Here is a 27,253-nt window from a genome sequence, read left to right on the forward strand (position 1 = left end):
ATAGTAGGACAAACCCCAAAAAATTCTTCAAATATATTAATAGTAAAAAGGTCAGGTCTGAGCATGTAGGCCCTTTACAAAATAATCTAGAGTGGGTGACTGGGGACAAGGAGAAGGCTAATTTATTAAATACTTTCTTCAGCTCTGTGTATACAAAAGAGCATGGGGAAGTTCATGTGCATAATGGGGGTGGTATTGACACAGCCCCCAATGATCCACAATGGCTCAAAAGGGATATGGTCCAGAAATATTTAGACAGAATAAAGGTGGATAAAGCACCTGGACCTGATGGCATCCACCCACGGATCCTAAAAGAATTGAGCTCTGTAATTTCAAAGCCATTGTATCTAATTTTTAGGGACTCATTAATGACGGGAATAGTACCGCTGGATTGGCGCAGGGCGAACGTGGTGCCTATATTTAAAAAGGGATCAAAGTCTTTACCAAGTAACTATAGACCTGTTAGTTTAACTTCTATAGTCGGGAAGATACTGGAGCGTTTAATAAAAGACCACATAGACGAGTTCTTGCTGGAAAAAAACATTTTAAGCAACAGACAGCATGGGTTCATGAAAGACAGAAGTTGTCAGACAAACCTGATTTCTTTTTATGAAGAGGTAAGTAAAACCTTGGACAGAGGGGTGGCTGTGGACGTGGTTTATTTGGATTTTGCAAAAGCGTTTGATACAGTTCCGCACACACGGCTCATGTGTAAGTTAAAGTCTACAGGCTTGGAAATATCAGTTTGTAAATGGATAGAAAACTGGCTAAAAGACAGAATTCAGAGAGTAGTGGTTAATGATTCTTACTCTGAATGGTCTAAGGTTATCAGTGGTGTACCCCAAGGTTCAGTGCTGGGACCCTTACTCTTTAATATCTTTATAAATGATATTGGGTCTGGGATCAAAAGTAACATTTCTGTCTTTGCAGATGACACCAAGCTATGCAGTGGAATAAAGTCCTTACAGGATGTCTCCAATTTACAAGCCGACCTCAATGCACTGTCTAATTGGGCGACTATGTGGCAGATGAGGTTTAATGTTGAGAAATGTAAAGTTATGCACTTGGGGGCTAAGAATATGCATGCATCATACATGCTAGGGGGAGTACAACTGGGGGAATCTGTAGTGGAGAAGGATCTGGGGGTTTTGGTAGATCATAAGCTCAATAATAGCATGCAATGCCAAGCTGCGGTTTCCAAAGCGAGCAAAGTTCTTTCTTGTATTAAGAGAGGTATGGACTCCAGAGAGAGAGATATCATTTTGCCCCTGTTCAAATCATTAGTAAGACCTCATCTGGAATATGCAGTTCAGTTTTGGACACCAGTTCTCAAAAAGGATATCGGGGAACTGGAGAAAGTGCAGAGAAGGGCAACCAAACTGATAAGAGGCATGGGGGAGCTCAGCTATGAGGAAAGATTAGAGGAACTGAATTTGTTCACTCTTGAGAAGAGGAGAATAAGGGGGGATATGATCAACATGTTTAAATATATAAGGGGTCCATATAGTGAACTTGGTGTTGAGTTATTCACTTTACGGTCAACACAGAGGACAAGGGGGCACTCTTTACGACTGGAGGAAAAGAGATTTCATCTTCAAATACGGAAAGGTTTCTTCACAGTAAGAGCTGTGAAAATGTGGAATAGACTCCCTCCAGAAGTGGTTCTGGCCAGCTCAGTAGATTGCTTTAAGAAAGGCCTGGATACTTTCCTAAATGTACATAATATAACTGGGTACTGACATTTATAGGTAAAGTTGATCCAGGGAAAATCCGATTGCCTCTCTGGGATCAGGAAGGAATTTTTTCCCCTGCTGTAGCAAATTGGAGCATGCTCTGCTGGGGTTTTTTGCCTTCCTCTGGATCAACTGTGGGTATAGTATTGGGTATATTGGATTGTACGTTTTTTTTTTTTTTTTTTTTTTTTTTTTTTATGGTTGGACTGGATGGACTTGTGTCTTTTTTCAACCTGACTAACTATGTAACTATGTAACTATATGGGAAGTTTTATCATTTCTGTGTCATTTAAAAGTACAACACTTCTATTAGCTGGTGTTTCAATTGGTTTTCAATGTTTTGTATGGAATTTGTTTCCGCTAACCAATATATATAACTATTTTGTATAAATATATGTCTGGTGAAAAATATCTCCTATTTTTAGTCTGTGTTCATATTGATTGCTCCTGTATCTTCACAATATCATAATTTAAAATTACTCATTCATAATTATCATGCAGAAAAATTCTCATAAGCACGACATGTTTTAAAGAAGGTTTAAACCCATCCAGTCACGTTTACATGCAATTACATCCATTCAGCATATTCAAAACCAACACTAAACAGAGCGCAAATGCAAATTTCTCAGTCAAAAATTTGAGCTTGTAAACATTCCTGAATGTCTAGTGTACAACGTCCATAGAAGTCTATAGGATGCATTTAGATCTGTTTAACCACTTCAGCCCTGGAAGAATTTCCCCCCTTTTCCGACTGGGCCCATTTTTTGCGATACGGCACTGCGGTGGTTTAACTGACAATTGCATGGTCGTGTGACGCTGTACCCAAACAAAATTGACAGCCCTTTTCCCCACAAATAGAGCTTTCTTTTGGTGGTATTTGATCACCTTTTTGTGCTATAAACAAAAAACTTTTTTGAAAAAAAAAATTTACTTTTTGCCATAATAAATATCCCCAAAAAAATGCTTCATCAGTTTAGGCCACTATGAATTATTCTACATATTTTTGGTAAAAAATAAAAATCGCAATAAGCGTACATTGATTGGTTTGCATAAAAGTTATAGTGTCTAAAAAATAGGGGATAGATTTAAGGCATTTTTATTTTTTGTATTTCTTTTTAATAGTAATGGTGGCAATTTTTATTGGGACTGCGACATTGCGGAAGGCAGATCGGATACTTCACACTATTTTGGGACCACTGACATTTATATAACGATCAGAGCTATAAATACCTATTACTATATAAATGTCACTGGCAGGGAAGGGGTTAACACCAGGGGCAATCAAGGAGTTAAATGTGTGTCCTAGGGAGTGATTCTAACTGTGGGGGAATGGAACTGTCTGGGGGAGGAGACCGATTGCTGCTTCTAAGCAGTAGGAACAACGGATCTCTCTCCGAACCCCTGACAGAACGGAGCTCTGTGTTTACATTGACAGATCTCCGTTCTCTCCACAGGAGCAATCGCGGGTACCACGTGCACGGGCTCCTATGTCACTCAGGGTGCGCGTGCCCTATACTCCTTAAAGCGCCCGCCATACAGCTACAGCAATTCGCGCAGGAGTGCCATTCCGTCGCCGCCAATCGACGGCGGGCGGTCGGCAAGCAGGTAACAATGTTTGCTTTGTGGACCTGAATAGTCCATTTTGATGCTAGTGTGCATGAGGCCTTAGAGTGATGCCAGAACTGAGTCTCTCTGCTTCTCTATGCAATGCAGGCTGATTCAGCATTCCTCTCAAGAGCCCTCAGCTCTGATGCAAAATGTGCGCTGGTTTTTGGAAGGTGTTATGCAAATATCAAAAGGCCTTGAGGGACGGGTGCTAGTCTGAAGGTATGGATGTTCCTAGGCAGACCACCTTGGGTGATATCCACATATGATGCTGAACCTCCATAAAACTAAGAGAACTAAAAGCCAGGGACAGTTTGGCTCACAGTGTGCAGTGAAAAAGAGTAAATTGTCAGCACAGGAGAGGAGTACAAATAGAGTTCAGCTTTAACATTAATTGTGCATAAGGTAGGCGATATGCTCACAAGAGCTTTGCATCCTTGCTAAACTTCTGCAGTAGTACAGTACAGTTTTAAATGACTGTGGGCTTATACATCTTCACAACACAGCATATATATTCATTAAACATATGATCCTTTCTGGTCCATGTTGCAAAATGATATTCATTAAACATATGATCTCTCCTAGCTCACATTGGGAAATATCCCAAGCTGCCGGATACATAAACATAGCATTGAATGAAAGCTATATTAATTCAATACCTTCCATTCATTCTTTGGTCATACGAAAAGATCTGAGAACATTTTGCTTACAATTTTCGAAGCAATGAAGTAGAACATCTGCTTTCCAGAATGAAAATCACCTTTGAACTGTGATGTCAACTTAGCAAAACTTTACGTCATGACAGACTGTCTAAAATCTAGATAGAGTTATGGTAAATGTCAACAATTGGATACACCTGCACAAACTGGAATCTGTGCATTGTAAAGGCCTAAAAAATGTTAGACCAATGAGAACACGGATTTAGACCCAAACAGAACAGAAATGTTTACACAATACAGTGAGGGTCATTCTAAAGAGGAGGATACTGAAGGCATTAGGTCAATAAAAAGGAAGACTTTCTTTGCTAGTTTTTTCACAAACAGCAAGACTAAAAAAACTATTATGATTTTGATAAAGAGTTACTCACCCAACACTATGCCAAAAAATTTTTTTATGAGACAGATAGAGCTTTCTTTTGGTGGTTTTTAATCACCGCTTTTTTTTGCTATATAAAACAAAAAAATTGTAAACCTTTTTCAAAAATAATTCTTAGTTTTGGTTATAAAATTTTGCAAATCTTTCTTCATAAATTAGGCCACAATGTATTGAGCTATATTTATATGGTAACAATAACCCAAATGTGTGTATTATTTAGACTGTGTGAAAGGAAGAGAGTCTACAAAACTATGGTACATATATATTTGAAAAATGATTAATCCCTATGCTGACTGCCCATCTAATTTCTTGAGGCCCTAAAATGCCAGGACAGTATAAATACCACCCAAATTACCCCTTTTTGGAAAGAAGACAGTCCAATGTATTTAGTAAGAGGTATGTTGAGTTTTTTGAAGTTGTAATTTTTTGGTCACAATTTCTTGGGAAATGAAAAAATTAAATATTAACGATCTGTCTTCTCCTCTAGTCAGTTAATTTCCCCTACAGTTAGAACACACACTGAGGGAACACAGTTAACCCCTTGATCGCCCCTAGTGTAAACCCCTTACCTGCCATTGACATTTACACAGTAATCAGTGCATTTTTATAGCACTGATCATTGTATAAAGGTCAATGGTTCCAAAAACGTGTCAAATGTGTCCGATCTGTCCGCCATAATGTCGCAGTCTCAAAAAAAAAAAAAAAAAAAACAATCGCAGATCACCACCATTACTAGTAAAAAAATAATAAAAATGTCATAAATCTTTTGCATAGTTTGTAGACGCTATAACTTTTGCGCAAACCAATCAATATACACTTATTGTGATTTTAATTACCAAAAATATGTAGAATATATATTGACAAAAACTGATGAAGAAATTTGATTTTTAAAAACATTTGTGGGGATATTATAGCAAAAAGCAAAAAATTTTTATTTTCTTGAAAATTTAAGTTTTGTGTTCATAATACAAAAAATAAAAAACGCAGAGGTGATCAAATACCACCATAAGAAAGCTCTATTTATGGGGAAAAAAAGGACATAAATTTTGTTTGTGCACAGTGTCGCATGATCGTGCGAATTATCAGTTAAAGCAACGCAGTGCCATATTGCAAAAAACGGCCCGGTCAGGAAGGGGGTAAATTCTTCCAGGGCTGAAGTGGTTCATTAAAATTCAAAACACATTCTGCTATGCCTCCCAAGTATGGGGATACCACATGTGAGACTTTCACAGCCTAGATACATATGGGGGCCCAAAATCCAAGGAGCACAACTTTGGGTTTTCAAGGAGCATGAACTACTCATCTAATCTCCTAACTTCCTATCACATTTTTGGATGACCTGGAGCACCAGGACAGTGGAAACGCCCACAAAATTATCCCATTTTGGAAAGCAAACACTAAGGTATTTTTTGAAAGGCATGGTCCATCTTTTGAAAATAAATTGTTTTGCCACAAGTTTTTGGAAAATGCAGGAAAGAATTTTTTTTTTTTCAACACAATGTTGAAAATTAATAAGATATTTAAAAAAAATATATAATCATACTTAGAGAATTACATCCAAAAACACATTCTGCCACTTCTAAATTTGGCAATAACACCATGTGTGTTTTCAGAAGGAAAGGTCCACAATGCCTCCATGTTTCTCTCATGACAACTTTCTATTAATTTGTATCCTTGAGCTGTAGGCTCAAGTACAAGAGGCAGCCACCCTGCCCATCTGTACATCTTTTGTTATTAGTCACCAAAATAAATAAATAAATAAATATGTATGGGCAGTACCTAGTACAGACACAATAAAAAAAAAATATGGATAAATGCAGCCTGGGTACAGACTGCATGCACACAGCCATTAAAAATCCAGCACTACCACACTGTTGCTCCGCATTATATTCTAGGACATTAGTAGGTCCAGGTTCATGTTTGCATCATTGTGATGAGAATTAAAGTCCTGGCACAAGAGCAGCTAAGGTCATTCAATGTAAATGCCTGTGCCTTTCCCTTGTCTAGTACAGGCACCCACTGACAAAAATGACTATTGATTGTTGTACCTAGTTATACAGCTGTGCTATTATAAATGCAGGTAGAGCTTATGATTGTATGCAAAAATTAAAAGGTTTCATTTTAATATTTGTTTATATTTTTGCATACACCTATATGCTATACTCCCATTTATGACAGTATTGCCGTATACTCGAGTACAGCAGCGTAAAGCCATTCAGGTCTATGGAAGGCTGTAGACTGCACATTGGCTGCCTGGGAGGGGGAATAACGCATGTTGAGGGGTCTTCTTCACCCATGTGCAAGCACCCTTAAGCCAGCCATGGATGGATCAAAATTCAGCCGGTTCAGCAGGAACCAGACAAATTTTGATCAGTCTATGGGCAGACTGGTTGTACTGAAGATGATCCATCGATCAAGTTGCATACAACCATCGTGTCAGGACTTTTTTTTGCCTGATCACTGCTGGTGGTTATAGTTACTACATCTTCCATAATTATTTAAAAAGAATCTGTCCAAGTAAAGATAACATACAAGCTTCTATCTGAATGCTTTATAAAGTGCAATATGTAGCAGTGATATGAGCTGGTAATGGACATTAGCCTCTTCAAATGAAAAACATGGCCTGGTAGATTGAATACAATTAGTTTAATTAATCCTCTGCTAAGAGGCCATGTAGACATACCAGCAGGACTATAATGGAATATTTTTCTCCATAGTTAATCCTCCAACACTGAATATCTATTCCGCTTGTTCCGTTGTCATGGAAATCACCGTAAAAAAAAAGTTAAATGCCAGAAATTTTAAAGCCCTCACTGTGTATTAACAAAGTCCGCCTAACAATTTATACCTTGGGAAAGAAAGACGAAGTGGCTCTATACAAGACTGCTAACAAAAGAACACAGGCTTCAATAAACCTGAGGTCCCAAATTCCATCACTGCCGAAGCAGGGTAGTGTTTAGCTGCACAGGAGATTGCTATGGAGATGCAAACACATGTGTAAAGCACGCACATCATGGTGGAGAGTGATAACGATGGCTTGTTTTGTATTAAAACTGGACCTGTAATTGGATTAGAACAACCCCAACTATCCCAATAACCCAGCCTGGTTAAACTAAAAAAAAAAAAAAAAAAAAAAAATTCCAACATAAAAAAAAGGTGATAAGGGCTCTCCTTGGTGGCCAGACAAATGTACAGGGATGGGGGGTTATCATTGTATTTCTGACCTCTGGTGCATGGAATATGGGCAGACTGGTTATAACCAGTTTATCTTTCAGGTGCAACGGCTGCATCAGAAATTAAATTATTTTCGCAATATTTTGCACTTTAGCACAGCTATGCACCAAACTCAAACATATTTCTGTGCACAAATTGCACCAACCTAACCTGGTAAAGATACTTGTGACGGTTGTCATCACAGTGTAATTAAACGTAATTGAAAACAGTCTTGTATCCATGTTTTAACCACTTGTGCTCCAGAAGACTTTACCCCCTTCATGGCCAGGGCATTTGTTGCTATTCAGCACTGCAATAATTTAAATGGCAATTGCGTGGTCATGCAAAACTACCCACATGAAATTTATATTTTTTTCACACAAATAGAGCTTTCTTTTGGTGGTATTTGATCACCACACTATTTTTTAACATAAAACAAAAAAACACAAATTTTGAAGGAAAAACAATATTTTCAATTTTAGGTTATAAAACATATCAGACAAAAAAAAAAAAAAAATAATCAAAAATGTCTTCTTTAGGCCAAAATGTATTCTGCTACATGTCTTGGTAAAAAAAAAAAATTCAAATAACTTAATTGGTTTCTGTGAAAATTATAGAGTTTATCAATGATGGTATATGTACTGGAATTCTTTTTTATTATTTCCAGTAGTGGTGGTGATCAACGACTTATAGTGGGACTGGCAGGTAATCTGACACCGACACTTTTTGGGAACTGGCTAAATGATGCTGACATCAGTGTAACTAATACAGTGGTCAGTGCTAAAAATATACACTGTCACTGTACTTATGACACTGGACGGGAAGGGTTTAACATCTTGGATGATCAACGGGTGAAAATTGTGCCCAATAATGTGTAATGTGTGCTGCTTTTTGCTAAATATATTTGTTCCTTATGCCTGCTTTGCAGAGCTAAGGAACAGAGATTGTACAGAACCATGTGTTGATAGTCAACACGGGGCTCGGTGCTGTCATTGGACACATGAATCATTGGCTGGGGCATGCTAACCAAGTCCAGCAAGTGGGGGTGCATGCCCTGAACTACCTGAACTTCTCTCCTACTCTATTAGCTTTTAGACAATCCCTGAAAACCTTTCTCTCTTCAGAGAAGCCTACCCTACCCACACATAACAACTGTTTAATATTATCCATCAGCTCATCCCCCACAGTTATTACCTTTTGTTTCCACTTGACCATCCCCTCTAGATTGTAAGCTCTAACGAGCAGGGCCCTCTGATTCCAAACTGTTGGCGCTATATAAATCCTGTTTAATAATAATAACTAGGAAGAAAGCAGTCACGTACAAGTACGTTACCTGTACGAACCGCCGGTCAATGTTTGTGACTTATTTATAAAGTTTAACTCTGGTGGATAAAAGAGATATATTATACATACATAGATCATATATATATATATATAAATAAAACATACATATATACACATACACACACAGTATCTCAGTGAGTACACCCCTCACATTTTTGAATATTTTATTATATCTTCATGTGACAACACTGAAGAAATGACACTTTGCTACAAAGTAAAGTAGTGAGTGTACAGCTTGTATAACAGTGTAAATTTGCTGTCCCCTCAAAATAACTCACACAGACATTAATGTCTAAACCGCTGGCAACAAAAGTGATTACACCCCTAATCCAAAAAGTATCAATATTTTGTGTGGCCAGCACTGTCTTAACCTTCTTGGGCATGGAGTTCACCAGAGCTTCACAGGCTGTCACTGGAGTGCTCTTCAAATCCTCCATGATGACATTACGGAGCTGGTGGGTGTTAGAGACCATGCGCTCCTCCCCCTTCCGTTTTGAGGATGCCCCACAGATGCTCAATAGGGTTTAGGTCTGGAGACATGCTTGGCAAGTCCATCACCTTTACCCTCAGCTTCTTTAGCAAGGCAGTGATCGTCTTGGAGGTGTGTTTGTGGTCATTATAATGTTGGAATACTGCCTTGCGGCCCAGTCTGCGAAGGGAGGGGATCATGCTCGGCTTCAGTATGTCACAGTACATGTTGGCATTCATGGTTCCCTCAATGAACTGTAGCTCCCCAGTGCGGGGAGCTACGGGGGCTCGGTGCTGTCATTGGACACATGAATCATTGGCTGGGGCATGCTAACCGAGTCCAGCAAGCGGGGGTGCATGCCCTGAACTACCTGAACTTATCTCCTACTCTATTAGCTTTTAGAAGATCCCTGAAAACCCTTCTCTTCAGAGAAGCCTACCCTACCCACAACACTCATGCAGCCCCAACCCATGACACTCCAACCATCATGCTTGACTGCAGGCAAGACAAACTTGTCTTTGTACTCTTCACCTGGTTGCTACACACACTTGACACCATCTGAACCAAATAAGTTTATCGTGGTCTCACCCAAACCACAGGACATGGTTCCAGTAATCCATGTCCTTAATCTGCTTGTCTTCAGCAAACTGTTTGCAGGCTTTCTTGTGTATCATCTTTAGAAGAGGCTTCCTTCTGGGATGAAAGCCATGCAGACCATTTGATGCAGTATGTGGCGTATGGTCTGAGCACTGATAGGCTGACCTCCCACCCCTTCAACCTCTGCAGCAATGCTGGCAGCACTTCTATTTCCATACGTCTATTTCCCAAAGACAACCTCTGGATTTGACGCTGAGCATGTGCACTCAACTTTTGGCCGACCACGGTGAGGCCTGTTCTGAGTAGAACCTGTCCTGTTAAACTGCTGTATGGTCTTGGCCACTGTGCTGCAGCTCAGTTTCAGGGTCTTGGCAATCTTCCTATAGTCTAGGCCATCTTTATGTAGAGCAACAATTCTTTTTTTCAGATCCTTAGAGAGTTCTTTGCCAAGAGGTGCCATGTTGAACTTCCAGTGACAAGTATGAGAAAGCGAGCGAGAACACCAAATTTAACACACCTGCTCCCCATTCACACCTGAGACCTTGTAACCCTAACGAGTCACTTGACACCGGCAAGCGAAAATGGCTAATTGGACCAAATTTGGACATTTTCACTTCACGGTGTACTCACTTTTGTTGCCAGCGGTTTAGACATTAATGGCTGTGTGTTGAGTTATTTTGAGGGGACAGCACATTTACACTGTTATACTAGCTGTAATTTACTACTTTATATTGTAGCAAAGTGTAAGTTCTTCAGTGTTGTCACATGATAAAATAAAATATGTACAAAAACGTGAGGGGTGTACTCACTTTTGTGAATATAATTGTATATATATATATATATATATATATATATATATATATATATATATATATATATATATATATATATATATGTATGTATGTATGTATGTATGTATGTATGTATATATATATATATATATATATATATATATATATATATATATATATATATATATATATATATATACACATATACACACACACATACATATACATACACATACACACACACCGAAATTTCAGCCGCAGATTATTATCGTCCAAAAACTGTTTTTTCATTCGGTCGATAGCAAAAAAACAGCAGATACCAAAAGGGAGCTGGTGCCGCCCATTGCGGGAGTATCACCCTGGCGTGCCCTCAGTTCTCCACTCCCTTCTCGCCGCAATCTCAGTGTGTCACGGAGCTGAATTGTCCGGGCCGTAGTAACAATGTCCCACCTCCTGTGATAGATGGCACACTGATCCAATGGCGGGGCTGCTGGGCACAGGCAGGCTGCATATGACGGGCCCTGGCGAGGCTGCATATGACGGGCCCTGGCGAGGCTGCTGGGCACTGGTAGGCTGCATATGACTGGTCCTGGTGAGGATGCAAATGACTGACACTGGTGAGGCTGCTGAGCACAGGCAGGGTGCATTTGATGGAAACTGGTGAGGCTGCATTGATCTCTTGTATCATGCCTGCAGTCTCTGACAATGCACCGAATGGGAAATTTTGCTAATACTATGCAATGTGTTTAAGTAAGAGATTGCAGACTTGATACAAGAGATGGTTCAGAGACTGCGGACAGTGTGTGTGTGTGTGTGTGTGTGTGTGTGTGTATATATATATATATATATATATATATATATATACACACATACATATATACATATATATACACACACACACACACGTTATATTACATTTCCAGAATTAGCTTGAGACAAAGTCACTTTCTTACGTTGTACACTTCACTGTTTATGAGGGTTAAAATGTTATTCTTAAAAAATTTTCAACCAATTCCATAACTTCAGATTTGCTGCTTTTTGTTGAAGGTCCACCCATATCTTCACTCCAAATAAATGTTGTAATGGAAGGTTGCTCTTGCACAGTTTTGTATTATATGCCATATTTATTATTAAGAAATATGCGCCATGTCCATACATTTGGAGCAATTTAAGAAAATTTCTGCACCATCAATGATAATTTCCCCTCATTCTATCTGACAATGAAGGAGCTGGAAGCAGGTGTTCTAATGGTCACTAAATTGTCACTGGGCACACACTGACTATGGTTTGGAAGCAAACAACAAAACAGTGACCAACCCCAGAAACAAGGAAAGGTCCCAGAGTTGAGAATCTACATACAATCCAATGACAGCGCCAAGAGTCCAAGGTGATTAAATGATAAAATTTAAAACCGAATAAAGCCAACATGTTTCAGGGGCCAAGCACACTCCCCCATTCACCGGGGTATAAAACTATTAGAAATTCTGTATATAGCCCCACAGAACAGACAATGCACAGTCCACATGGACTTTGCTGCTTAAAGTGGGCCTTCAGTCATTTTTCAACTTTACATTAAATCTTCTGCCCTTGCGGTTTTAACTTTGGATAGCAAAAAAAATTTTCTGTCGGTAAAAACCTTATACAGCCCACTTCCGGTTTCTTGTCTGATAAAAAGCCTAGGCTTATGACGACATGCACAGCTCTCTCTCTCGGGAGAGTTTGCCAGGAAGGGAGGGGGGGGTGCAGTCATAAGGGGCCAATGAGAGCTTGAGAGCTGCAGAGCTGGTGGTGTGCGCCTCTGCGTGTCTGTAAATCCAGGAAGTGAACAGGCAGCAGCTTCCACTGCCCACAGTTAAAATGGTTGCAGCCAGACTCGGTGGAAAACGAAAGCCTATCCATATTTTACTGTAATTTTGACCCGGGTTGCAGAAAAAAAAAAAACATATGCATATTCTTATAACTGAATACATGAAGCTAACATACTGTATTTAACTACCTCCCACCCTATAGCCGAATGACTGCTACAGAGTGGGCCTTAATTGCAGAGAGGCTGTCAACAGAGGCAGCATGCTCTGTTATCACCGAGTCTGAGATCCCAGCCCCTTACCACGTGATCAGCCGTCAGCCAATGACAGCTGATCACTTTATGTAAACAGAAGTATATTTAAAAAGGAAAAATAGCTCAGGGGTACTACATCCATATATAGACTGTTTAGATAGATATCGCTGATCTAGACACCTCTGTATAGCCCATAGCATGTTACATGTATGAGGGTTCTCTCTGATTTGTACACTGTACACTGTTCTCCATATTATGTATGGGGACTATATTATTAAATGTTTTGCTGCATTTCATATCCGGCTTACAGCCAAGGAATTAAGGTCCTGAGGAAGCATAAAGCGAAACGTCGACATCTCTGACCTAGCAGTAATAGGGATCCAATATGTCATATACATTATGTGGTTATATCAATGAGAACTCAAATTTTCTTGCTTTTATCCAGTACCAATTTCTGCTTTTCCAATATATTTGTAATAAATTGGATTTCATAAGATTATGTAGTGTTCCATTTCTGGTACCGGTAAAGTCCGCTCAAATTGTCCTATAACTTTTTATGCAAACAGAAGACCGGCAATCTTTTTTTATTTTTTTTCCCCAAAAGCCAACCACCAGCTTCTGCCATAGGGCAGGCATGTGCTGGCCATCGGGTCTACCGGGAGTTTCCCGGTGGGCCGATTTCAGTAACAGCGGAGGTAGAGTGGACGGGAACTCCCAAACCCTGTCCATCAATAAGCTAATCTCCCGCTGTGCAGCTGTTTAGAAAAAAAAAACTTCTCCGGGTCTCCCCTGTGTTTAGTGGGGGCCAGGGGACAGGAAGTGGACTACACAGCTGCACAGCGGGAGCTTAGCTGATTGGTGGACAGGATTTGGAAGTCTCCGCTCGCTTGCCTCGCGCCCCCCCCCTTCCTCTAGCCCTAGTTACCCAGCTCTGTGGTGTCCAGGAGGAAGGGAGAGGACCAGATGTACCAGCAGTGCACAGCTGGCCCAGGACTCCCAGCTCCAGAGGAACCACCTGACAAGCACTGCACCCAGGACCTAGGTAGAAGAAGCTCTGAAGATCGGGCACTGGTGAGGCTGCACTAATGGGCATTGGTGAGGCTGCACTAATGGGCACTGGTGAGGCTATGCCCAATAGTGGAATGTTTGTACTGTGTGTAATGTTTTTTGCGCAATTGCGTATATTTTGTATACTGTTTTTGTGTGTGTTTGCAAAATTAAAGTGGGCCGGTCTGGATGAGGTCCAGGGCCAAATTTTTGTCCTAGTCCAGCCCTGTCAGAGGGACATCGGTCCCTCACACAGAAAGCTGCCACTGCCTTGTCTGTGCCCACCAGTGCCACTTATCAATGCCCACCAGTGCAACCGATCAGTGCTGCCCATCAGTGTCACCTACCACTGCCCACCAGTGCCGCCCACCAGTGCAGTAGCATCAGCGCACATCAATTTAGGAGAAAAATTACCCGTTTTCAACATTTTATAACACAATTTTTTTTCGGTCTTTTGTTTTTTTTTTAAAAAAAATAAAAAAAAACAGCAGAGATTTAATAACACCAAAAGAAAGCTCTATTTGTGTGAAAAAAAAAATAATTTATTTTGGGTACAGTGTTCTATGACCACGCAATTGTCATTCAAAGTGTGAAAGCTGAAAAATGGCCTGGGCAGGAAGGAGGGTTTAAGTGTCCAGTAGGCAAGTGGTTAAACTATAGAAGGGTTCATTGATGAAGTTCACCAACAGGAAAAAATAGTTAAATTAATAATTTTTTTTGACTTGAGCAAATCCGCCCCATATTTAATCACCCATAAAGGCCTCCTCATGGAGCACACAAAACTCTAGTTAGCTTGTGGTCCGGGGGAGGAAATTGAGACATTTTGTTTCTCTCTGCTTGGATTAATTATTACACAGATTCGTTTTCATTCGATATAGAAAACTGTTTTGATGCACCTACAAGGCAACAAAATCACTAACAATAACAAATAGTTGTGCGCATTCCATATTGGCCCAGGAAGGATGGGTGCTTTATATACATCTACGTATATGGAAATACTTATGGAACACGGCCATAGGAAAACAAAACAAGGCTGCCATTGCTGCTAATACCTTTTGAAAATGCTAGTGGTCAGTCAGTCATGCTTATGCTTCAGAACGGCTCGAGTCACTGCCTTGAAATTAATGTAAGTGCATATCAGAAGTCCTTATCTCTATTACATGCTTATTTGAGGCTTGTGATGCAAAAATGATTGATGGCAGACAAGTAGTAGTTTTTAAAAGGCAGCTATTGTACTTGTTTTATGACTGAGTATATCACAGGAGCCAAAACGGCTGCCTCAAAGGGCATGGAGGAGCCTGTAAACTGACAGTGTCTAGGTCTAAGCTACTAATAGCTAGGCCTGAGTCCACTGACGTAATGTGACCTCACCGCCCCTCTAGTTTGTGAACATGGTCAATTTCAGCGTCGGCTTAAACGTAGCAAGGAGTTGCAAAGGAACGCAGATAAGGTGAGTATACGTGGGTCGGGAGCTACCCTTCTCAGATATGTGCTCACAGGTAAAGACAGAGTCTCCAAGTTTTTGTTTTTTTTAATCTGCTGCAAACTACTCATAATTCTGGAGTGTGTACTGAGACTTACTTTAGCTGTGGAAAATACAATATTGCAGATTTATAAAACCAAAGCTTCTGTACACATCTAACCCTGCAAACAGATTTCTGGAGCTTACATTAATCAGGACAAGTAAATGTACATTCCACTACAATGCCTTTTGGGGGTTGAAAATAAATTGCTCTGAAACGTGGCAAATGTTTCTGGAGCTGTAACCAAAAATAGCTGTATTTTTTTCTTTTCAGCAGCAGAGCTGCCAAATTCAAGCCAGAACACTGCCAAATGTAGAGGAAAATAAACACTAGTTAGAAGAAATCAGAAGTTGGAAAGATCCAGGCCTAACCAAGAGATTTCTTAGTCTCATGGACAGTGTACAGTAAGTGTTTAAAATACAATTTTTCTTGTGACATTTTAGAAAAACAAAAAGCTCAAAGCCTAATTACTTTAATTTTTCCCATAGTAACACAAGTTCACTAACAAAAAAAGAGAAGGCATTCTCTAGATTACATTAATATGCATAAAGCAAGCTTTAGAATTTGCTTGTATAAAATCATTTGTAGCCAGGAGCTGGCTGAGACTGCCTGCGCTATCAGGGGATACTCTGCAGCACTTGCTATAGCGCGGTTGTTCACCCTAGTGTTCAGCCTAGATTCCATGTTCTCATGTCCTGAAGGCAGAGTGGAGCAGGAGGTCACTGGGATTGGTTAACGGCACTTGCTCATTCTCTTTACACCAAGGGACATAGCATGCAGACACCTTTGCCTTATTCACCACTTGCCAGGCCATACTGTGCTCATCTTAAAGAAGACTCAAGCCTTCTCTTCAAAGGACTACAGAATATCCCTGTCACCCCCCAAAAGGGTTAAAATTGGTGCCCACCTAGGCCCAGACAGCAACCAAGGACTCTACGTATTAGAAAATAGAGATAAGGACTCTGGAGTTGTTTGCTTACCCTTTTTGGCCTGTAGCCATAGATGCTAATCCAGGGTTAAATTCTGCTGGTTACACATTCTTAAAGTGTTCAAATTGTCAATTCTCTTAATTGGCTTTGCCATCAAGTTTCAAGGGTCCTTGACAATTTTGCCACTGGCTTTCACCAGAGCAAATGTTTTTGGAACAGGTAGCGGAGGCCTATTCCTCTCACATGACTGTTGACACAGACTGTCCCCAAGCCCGTTATTGGAAGCCATAGCCATCCTTACACAGTAGCTGAATGGCAGAATATTAGTTCTATGTATTTAAGGCAGTTTATTTTTGGAGCCTGTGACACTGCAGTGCATGCTACCTGAACTGAGATGTGCTGACTATTGCAGGGCTGTCGGCACACCTCCCCATCAGTAAGCTTGTTAGTAGTAGGGAGCACTGAACTCCTATTCTGCACTTCAGCAGCACAGTGCAGGGAATATTTTTACTGTACACAATAGGCAGCATGGTGCAGGCTCTGTCACTGGCCAGCCTGACCAGCCATGAGAAAAAACTGCAGGGGAGGGTAGAGGCTTTGCTGGCATTAAGCTCTGTGAGGAGCCTGGTCAGTGTCAATTTAAAGGTTTGAAGCCCTTACTCGGAGCACACTATCTGCTGATGCTGCTGGCATGCACAACACATGCGATGGAGAATGCCGCTCTCTCCCCTCCCATGAAATTACTGCACCAGAGGCATCTGCCCTTCCTGCCCAATGGAGCAAGCTACCCTTCTGCAATGAGAAAGCCAGCCAGTACACCAACTTGCTTTTGAACTTTAAACTGCTTTTGACTTATATGGGTCATTTACTCACTCTCCTGTTAAAAGTTCTCCAGCACTTTCTGGTCTCATTTCAACCTTACAAACAAACATGGGGTAGGCTTTTCAGCGCAAGGAACAATGTGATTAAATTATAAATTTAGCTAAGACACCAGAAAAAAAAAACAGAGTTAGGTACCTGATAACTCTTTTTCTAAGAAGTCTTCCAGGGCAGCATCCGAGAGATAGGCTCCTCCTCCCTAAAACAGGAAACACATTAGTCCACCATTATAAATTTCACACTCTTACCTGTGTGCCTCAGTTATGTTAAAGCACCGAAGGAATTCCCTGTAAGCTGCAAGCTCCCCCTCTGTACCTGGTTTTTGTTGTTTCAAGGGTGGGAACTAGTGCTGCCCTGGAAGACTTCTTAGAAAAAGAGTTACCAGGTACCTAACTCTGTTTTCTCGAATCGTCTTCCAGGGCAGCATCCGAGAGGATATATCAAGCAATACTTACTAGGGTGGGGTTAGAGACTGGAGCACTTTACGACCAAATGCTTGGTCTTGGTCAGACAGCTGGTCTATGCGGTAGTGCTTAGCGAAAGTACTGAAGCTTGACCATGTCGCTGCCCTGCAGATCTGCTCCGGAGTTGCCCCTGCTTTCTCTGCGGCCGAGGTTGCCCAGGCTCTATCCTGTAAGTCTAGTGTTGCCATGAATGTCTCCTGCAGTAGGATGTTCCTGATTGAATAGATAGATTCCATTCTGAATCTCTTGTATCTTATTCCTCGGTTGAGTGGTTTAAGTTTTTATATCAGCCTTAGTTTGCCTGATGGTTTTCTTTTTGCGAAGATGTGTGAGTAGAAGCCCTTTTGTTCCTCCTCTTGGGGAACGTGACAAATCACCTTCTGATCTAATAGTTTCTGTAGGGATTCTAGAAACACCTTTGCTTGATTGCTGTCCTTGGGTAGCATGGTCGCTAAGTATTTGGTTGGGGGGCGGTTGGAGAATTCTATTGCGTAACCATCCGTTATGGTGCGCAGTATGAATTTGTTTTCTGTTATCTCCTCCCATTGGTGGGAGAAAGCCGCCAATCTGCCCCCCACCTGAAGGCAGTCATTGTTTTTTGTTCTTTTGGGTATTAGGCTTGAGGATGAATTCACTTTTGCCTTTCTTGTTTTGTTGACCCCAGTGCTTTTTTGCCCCTGGCTTATTGAATTTCTTGAAATGCCGAAAGGGCGCCTTCCCTTGTCTCTTCTTGGTTTGAGGGAACCCCTTATTTTTTGCTGCAGTCCTATCCAGGACTGTTTCTAGTTCGGGACCAAACAGTAGGTCTCCAGTGAATGGTATGCCACAAACGGTTCTTGGAAGGTGCATCCCCCCCCCAGGATTTTAACCACAGGGCTCTGCGGGCCGAGTTTAGTAGTGCCGTGGTCCTAGAGGATATTCTGACAGTTTCTGCTGAAGCATCTGCCAAGAAAGCTGCCGCTCTAGTTAGTGTGGGGATGGTTTTAATTAGTTCCTCCCTGGGTGTGTCGTTCTCCAATAGATCTTGCAGCTGGGTTAGCCAGATTAGCAAGGTTCGGGCTGTGCAGGTGGAAGCAATAGCCGGATTTAGGTTTGCCGCCCCTGCTTCCCATGCCCTTTTCAGGAGAGCTTCTATTTTCTTGTCCATGGGGTCGCTGAGGGTACCTGCGTCATCAAAAGCCAAGTCCGATTTGTTCGTGATTTTTGCCAGAGAGGCATCCACCTTGGGGCATTTAGCCCAGGTTTTGGTGTCTGCTTCCGCAAACGGGTATCTGCGTTTGATTGTGGCGGGGATGAAAAGCTTTTTCTCTGGGTCTTCCCATTCCTTTTTGACTATGTCTTTAAGTGTTTGGTGTACCGGGAACGTTCTTGGCTTCTTGGGCTGGAGCCCTTTGTACATTCTGTCATGCATAGTGAGTTCTGCGGTTTTCTGTTCTTTAATGCCTAGAGTGTCAGTGATGGCTTTGAGAAGACTGTCTGTGTCCTCAGAAGGAAACAGGTTGCAGTCTGTCGTGTCATCTTCCTCCTCTGAGTCTGAACAGATACCGTCTTCTGATTCAGATTGTTCAGATTCATCTGAATCCACCTCTTGTTCTGCCTGTACCTTGTTCTCCCTTGGAATGTGTGTTCTGCTGGTAGATGGGATACTGGCCTGAGCGACACTTGCTGGCGTTTCTAATTTCTCTATAGCTGAGCGTAGTGGTGCCATGGTGCTCTGAATTTCTTTCTTAAAAGAATTGAGCAGGTCTTTCAAAAATCCCTGTGATTCTTTTGCCACCATTTTGTCTAAGCATTTCTGACACAGGGGCTTTTTCCAATCTGGGGAAAGCCTGTGGCTGCATGAGGCACATGTTTTGCCTTTAGCCTTCCTTTCCTCAGGGGTCTTTGCCTGCAAGCGAGCATAGAGAACAACAAAGAAAAACCCCGTGAGTCAAAGGAACTGCCTGTAGATAGGCAGTAAAGAGGTTAAGACAGAGATAATTCAAGAATATTCTGGCTTACCTTGGAGCTGTCCTGATTTGCAGGATCTGCAGGGCAGGGTGGGGAAGCGTCAGACATGATCAGCCACCAGGATCCTCTGCTTAGAGGCCTTTTTATCTGCTTCCTGCATAAGCTCCGGCCCCGCCCCCGGCTGACCCCGTGCAGGTTGGTGGACACACCTGCACATGCCGCTGTATTGTAGAGTAACTGTGCTGGTAGTGAAGGGTAGCATTGAACAAATTTGCTATTTGTATTCTGTTTTCTTTCTCTTTTTTTTTTTTTTTTTTTCTTCCCGCCCCTAGGTGTCCCTGCTCTATCTCCGCAGTAGATAGACTACGGGAAAATGGCCGCCAACCCGGAAGCGGAACTTTCTCGGCGCCATCTTGGTACACCCCCGACTTCCTGTAGCGGCCTGTGGCGGTGAGGACGCTGCTGCGCCGCCCGGAGAGCGGCGGATTCGTTTGGGGGGACAGCCGCAGCCACCAGGGACCTAATTTAGAAGGTGCAAACCCCTCCCTGCTAGACCCTCTGCTGCTGAGGATTTCGGCAGCGGTCGGCGGCGGCGGCGGTGGGGGGGGGGGGGCGCCCATCTATGCATGTATCCATCCCCCCTGGCGGGCTCCAGATTCTGCGGAAAGCCAGAGGGGGGTGCTTGCGGAAGCATACACAGGCCTAAACAGCGGCATGGGGTGGGGATGACAGAGTCCTCCTGCAGCCTGGGGGGATGATTGCAGACCCCTCAGTAGGGGCGAAATCTCAGGCTTTGAGCAATGTTGCCCAGTGCTGCGCCTGCTCGCCCTCCCAAAGCCCCTTGGGCTGTATGGGATGCTGGCAGGGGGTCTCCTGCAACAAGCACAGAGACAGGTGAAAATAAAATAACAAACGTTCTTGCAGCTCCTGTGGGTCCGGAGGAAACACAAACAACTGAGGCACACAGGTAAGAGTGTGAAATTTATAATGGTGGACTAATGTGTTTCCTGTTTTAGGGAGGAGGAGCCTATCTCTCGGATGCTGCCCTGGAAGACGATTCGAGAAAAAATGAGATATGATATATATTTATATATTTTTTTTGTTTTTTTTTTTCTTTCAACCCCCCTCTCAATCTTAATACAGCATTTCCCCCATTCATGTTAAACAAGTGCCAAACAGAGCTGTCAAAAGAAAAAACTGAACAAGCAAATGTTTATTAACAGCGATACAGAGACAAACCATATATCTCTTGGTTCTTTTAGATCAAATGAATTTACTTCGGTCTGTAAATGAGGTCAGTTTAACCACTGAAAGGAGTTGTAAAGGCAGAAGGCTGAGACAGAGCAGCGGCATCATTGGCTCCCACGGCTGTCAAAGTCAATCAGCCAATCGGGGGAGAGAGGGGGTGGGGCCAGGTCTCCGTGTCTGAATGGATTCACGGAGATGTGACACGGATCGGGTGGCCCCATAGGAAGCTGCTGACGGTGGGGCACTAAATAGGAGGGAGGGGCCAGGAGCAGCAAAGAAGGACCTGAGAAGAGGAGGATATGGGATACTCTGTGCAAAACCAACTGAACAGAGGAGGCAAGTATAACGTGTTCACGATTTTAAAAAAAATATATAAATAAAAATCTTTACAATCACTTTAAAGACTAAACCTTTGACACTTGTTGCTTACAAGTTAAAATCTGTATTTTTTGGAAAAAAATTACTTAGAACCCCCAAACATATACATATATATTTTAGCAGAGACCGATTGTTGCAATATTTTGTCACACTGCATTTGCGCAGCGGTCTTTTAAAATACATTTTTATATACTTCAATTAAAAAAAATTAAATAAAAGGAAACAGTAAAGTTAGCCCAATTTTTTTTGTATGATGTGAAAGATGACGTTACACCAAGAATTGTGATCTTTATTCTAAGCAAAACAATTCAGATTCTCATTTTATCCAGAATAGTGCAGCTCTAATATATATCTATATTAAATGCCACACCTGTTAGGGCTGGTCTGAGATCTGAAGTGCATATATTCATTGGGGCTGATCTAAAGTCTGAGCTTGAGCATAGAAAAATATCTTACTCCAGTGAAGCATTTTCTCACTTTTGAGGTTGAGCGGTAGGCTAAACTTCATCTTTATAGTTTTCAGGCATTGGAACTGGTACTGGGGTTGTTTCAAGGCAGTTTGGCATCTTCACTCAGGGCCTTGGATGACCTTGTCCCTGCACTGATTGACACCCTAGACAGCTGTCATTTACAGCCAATGCCATCACTTGCCAGTGTAGAGGGCATCGCTTGTCTGCCTTGTCTCCCTGGGGGTTGCTGACCCTTGCAATAGAGCCTAACTTGAGTGAGAGCTATGAGTATTCTGGAGCTGCTGACATCACAAATAACATGTCATAAATACTTTAAATGCATAAATATATTATGGAAGGATGTTTGCTGAAATAAATGGTCTGACAAAGGGTTTCTTTAAAGATGGCGACTTCTGCATCTGTGCAAGGAGTGTCATTTACCTATTTTGAAACTTCTATCCCTGATCTAGAGATCTGTTCTGCCTAAAAATAAAACTATCGTAAAACCTGTAAACATGTTAAAAATTACGAAAGGAAAGTATCAACATTTTGGCTTTTGACACAATAGCACAATTACTTTTGATGTAGAAGCAATAGTACATAGGTTTTTCCAATACCAATAAACTCTACCAACACATTTTAATGGCAATATGCACATGGAACTGATATTTCTACTAAAAATGTTGTTTTAGCATGGAAATATTCATACCAAAAAATAAAAACAGCCTTTGCCAATAACCTCAACTCCTATGGCCTAGTTTCTATCATACAACATACTTAAAGTGATCGTAAAGTTTATTTTTTTTTAAATTACAAACATGTTATAGTTACTGCTCTGTGCAATAGAATTACAGAGCGGGCCTGATCCTCCTCTTCTGGGGCTGCCATCAGTGCTCCTGGGCACCTGCTCTTCTGCGTGTGCTACCATAGGCATCCACTTCCTATGGTGGCACACCTGCAGGCTCCATCCGGGTCCATAGATACAGATAGTGTAGCTTGGCCCGGCCCACCCCGCCCCTCCCCCAGTCTTGTCACAGGACGTGAACAGCAGCAGTGGGAGCCAATGGCTAACACTGCCCAAGCAAAGCCTTTGAGAGAGGGGAGAGCCGCTACAGATGCGCACAGTGCTGGAATGAGTAAGTTAAAAGGAGAGGGATGAAGGGGCGATACAGGTACTGGGACATTTTTTTACCGTAAAGGATAAGTCCACCCCAACACTAAAATCGCTACACCTACAGACATCCATGATCCAACACTAACCTATAAAGAATAAATCCGTATACATACACACATTTTTTTTAAGCCAAACCGGTCCAGGCTCCAGCGGCGGAAGCTCTGCAGAGGACACAGGCTGTGACAAAGTGACAACAGCTGTGAAATAAAAGGAGAATGTGACATCACCCATTTACCTAACATTGAGCTTACGATGCCGGCTGTGCCCTCCACACGCGCTTCCACAGCGAAAGCTGCAGCTGACAGCTCAGCATGAATACTGATTTCTTCTTTACAAGGGTTAGGTAGGTTACTGTTAGATCATCGATGTCTGTAGATGTCGATATTTTAGTGTTAGGGTGCACTTATCCTTTAATGCAGGGAATGTATGAAAGTAAAAAAAAAAAACTTTTAGGCTTTAGAAACCCCTTTAATCCTAACGGTTCAGAAATTAATTCTGGTACAAACCGATTTTGGTACAAAGATAACAGAAACCTTTAGCACCAATCTTCCTAAAAAAAAATTAAAATAAAAAAAAAAAAAAGTAAAAAACAAAATGCTGGGTGACATATTCAAACAGGGAATATATTGATTCAGGGAGATATTGATTCTCACACATTGGCTGGTTATCCATCACAAAAGAAAAAAAGGGAAGCGACATCAAGATAGATTATTATTTCATGCTATTACTAAAACACCACTGAAACAATCAAATAAAGAAATATTTCCTAAAGCAACTGAAAAGGAGGGTGTAGAGATTGTGCATGCAAGATTTTGGTAAAGAATCGACCCTTAATCTGCATTAATAGATATAATATTAAAAGCCCTAACCTAGTAAAAATAGGAAAAAAAGCCTCACATAGCCCAAAGTATCACAAATTATTTCCGTAAGACTTAGAGGCTGGTTTACTAAAAGGATTCAGAATATTCACTCAAATCGTAGGTGTGTGCACTTTGAATACCTAGGGATGTGCAGATTAAAAAAAAAAAAAAACACAACAACAACAGGAATTTGTTTTTTACATGATTGGATAATCAAAGTGAATCAAGATGATAATGCATCTTGCCATAGAGCAAAAACTGTGAAAAAATTCCTTGAAGAAAGACACATAAGGTCAATGTCATGGCCTGCAAACAGTCCGGATCTCAATCCAATTGAAAATCTGTGGCGGAAGTTAAAGAAAATGGTCCATGACAAGGCTCCAACCTGCAAAGATGATTTGGCAACAGCAATCAGAGAAGGCTGGAGTCAGATTGATGAAGAGTACTGTTTATCACTCATTAAGTCAATGCCTCAGGGACTGCAAGCAGTTATAAAAGCCAGAGGTGGTGCAACAAAGTACTAGTGATGTGTTGGAGTGTTATTTTGTTTGTTTGTTTTTCATGATTCCATAATTTTTTCCTCAGAATTTAGCGATTCCATAATTTATTCCCTGTGCTTGTTCTATAAAGCTAACTGTTACTGGCCACCACAATTATTTTTCTTGATTTCTTTTAGTGTTTCTTAAAGCCAGAAAGATGCCATTTGAAATGCCTTTAGTTTTTGGCCATGTCTGTGATCTGCTTTTTTTCTACAACAATAAACAACTGAAGGAACATCCTCAGGGACTGGTGATTCCATAATTTTTGCCAGGGGTTGTAATTAAGAGCATATTGACTAAAAGCCATTTGGAACATTTAAAGCTGCAGTTATGTGTGGAAGCTAGAGGAATATAAGAAATACAGAATGTGATTTCATGCACCATGCTCTTTCCACACTTATGGGATAATAGTTGCAAATTATCCAAGCTTAGATATATATACACAACCCAATAGCCGCACTTTTTAATAGTCCCGCATTTACGCAAAGGCCTGTAGCCGAATGAGTTTAAAAAAGGTGCCTGAAAAAGGCTTATACTGTATAGAACATTTTTATTATTATGATGGGATGCAGACTTCTCCTGAATGCTTGAAATGTCACTCTCAAGAAACCTTTTGTATGCCTCCAATCCTCTGATTGGTACATTTTATCAAAAAAGGAGGCAGTCAAAATCCCTTTTTAGGCCTTTTATCTTAGAGAATAGATGCTTACTGGCCAGAAGGAAGGGTGGCATTTCATTACTTTGTTAATAATTCTCCACAATCTCTAATAAAGGACTGCACAGCTTGGCATGAGAATCAGACTTGAACTCAGATCAGCAAGATGGATTGGACCTCTTGGTCAATCAGAATACACAAGGCGATACTATATATGAGTTGAATTGAAGCGAACTACAAACTCCTCTCATGCTGGCATCTGGTATCTATTTAGTAGCAAAATGTCCATAGTTAAAGCATGAAAATCCCCTGTGGTTTATATTTCAGCAATTAAAAACAAGGTCTACTAGTTGTATTTCATGAAAATTTAGCCAGCATGCTACGAGATAAAGGTTTGAGAAGTTCTGGAATCTGTGGATATGCTATGCACAGTCTCCTGCATGCACTTAAGAATGTGGATGAGGTGAGGATGAGACACTTCTAATTAGTCTACTAAATCCCTTCCCTTTGGGAGCCTTTTGCTTAATTTCACTGTTCTGGGTCATTTAGTATTGACAATCTAAATTGCACTGGAAACTTGAGTGTTTGGAATGGATATACAGTTTTATGGTGAGGGGGACGGATGGACAAGGGCCTCTTCCCCACAACCCTGGCCCGGTGGTTGAGGGGGTGCGGGAGGTGACTTATCAGAATCTGGAGGCCCCCAGATAACACAACATCATTCGGCTGTGTCCCTGAACGAGACCAATTATGTTCGGCGGACAGTTTATTTTTTTCTCGTTGTGTTATTATTGGTGTTGTGTTTTTATTAACCATTTGAGCACTTTTTGGTGAATGAGAAGGGGTACTACAAACCCCATACTCATTCGCTTGGACGGGGCCGGGATGTCAAAGGGGGCTTCAAGATTTTGATAAGCCCCCCTCGCCCGCAGATCCCCACAACCACTAGACCAGGGTTGTAGAGAAGAGGCCCCCTTGTCCCCATCAACATGGGGACAAGGAGTTTTGGGGGGCCCCCCTGCCCCAAAGCACCACCCCCCCATGTTGAGGGCATGTGGTCTGGTATGGTTCAGAAAGGGGGGGGCACTTGCTCATCCTCATCTTTCCTAGCCTGCCAGGCTGCATGCTCATATAAGGGTCTGGTATGGATTTGGGGGGGACCCCACGCCATTTTTAACTACTTGAAGCATACATACTGTGGCAGGGTGGCTCTATTGTACGAAACAATGTACCTGTACATCGTTTCATGCAATAGATTGTGTGGGCTAGCTCACTTGCTGCACGGAGGAGGAGCTGATGCGCATGTCCAATGGACCCAATGTCCATTGGCCATCCGCGATCGCATCACAGGGGCGGAACGGGGATTTGCCTATGTAAAGAAGGCAGATACCCATTCTGATAGGGGACAACATGGAGATCTGCTGTTGCTAGTGATGACCAGGAACAGAGATCTGTGTTGTCAACACTTCCCCCACACAGTTTAAAAAAAAAAAAAACTGAGAGAACACAGTTAACCCTTTGTTCGCCCCTGTAGTTAACCCCATCCCTACCAGTGTCATTTATACAGTAATCAGGGCATTTTTTTTTTAGCACTGATCACTGTATTGGTGTCACTGGTCCCCAAAAACTGTCACTTAGGTTTAGATTTGTCAGCCAGAACGTCGCAATCCCGCTAAAAATCACAGATCGCCGTCATTACCAGTAAAGACAAAAAAAAAAATAAGAGACCATAAATCTATGCCCTATTTTGTAGACACAATAACTTTTGCGCAAACCAATACACGCTTATTGCGATTTTTTTTACCAAAAGTATGTAGAATACATATTAGCTTAAACTCATTAATAAATTATTTTTACATATTTTTTTTTTTTTTATATATGTATTCTAGCAGAAAGTAAAAAATTATTTTTTTTTTTTTTCAAAATTTGTATTTTTTGTTTATAGCGCAACAAAATAAAAACCACAGAAGGTGATCAAATACCACCAAAAGAAATCTATTTGTGGGGAAAAAAAAAGGACATCAATTTTATTTTGGTACAGTGTCACATGACAGCGCAATTGTCACTTAAAGTATTGCAAAAAATGGCCTGTTATTAAGGGGGTAAATCCTTCCGGGGCTGGGAAAAAAAAAATTTTTTTTTTTTTGGTGTTGTGCTTTTAACAGCTGACTTTTTTTTGGTGAATGAGTAGGGGTACTATGTACCCCTACTCATTCACATGGGGGGGGGTCAGGATCTGGGGCCTCCCCTTG

At 41.4% G+C, this 27,253-nt stretch overlaps 1 protein-coding gene across 3 annotated transcripts in view; it reads right to left on the minus strand.

Annotated features, from left to right (window-relative positions):
* BICC1 (BicC family RNA binding protein 1) overlaps positions 1 to 27,253 on the minus strand; it is a 354,730-nt gene that overhangs the window by 117,659 nt on the left and 209,818 nt on the right. The window lies entirely within an intron of this gene.

The sequence above is a fragment of the Aquarana catesbeiana genome, linkage group LG08 (assembly GCF_042186555.1).
Source record: "Aquarana catesbeiana isolate 2022-GZ linkage group LG08, ASM4218655v1, whole genome shotgun sequence".
NCBI classification, from domain to species: Eukaryota; Metazoa; Chordata; class Amphibia; order Anura; family Ranidae; genus Aquarana; species Aquarana catesbeiana.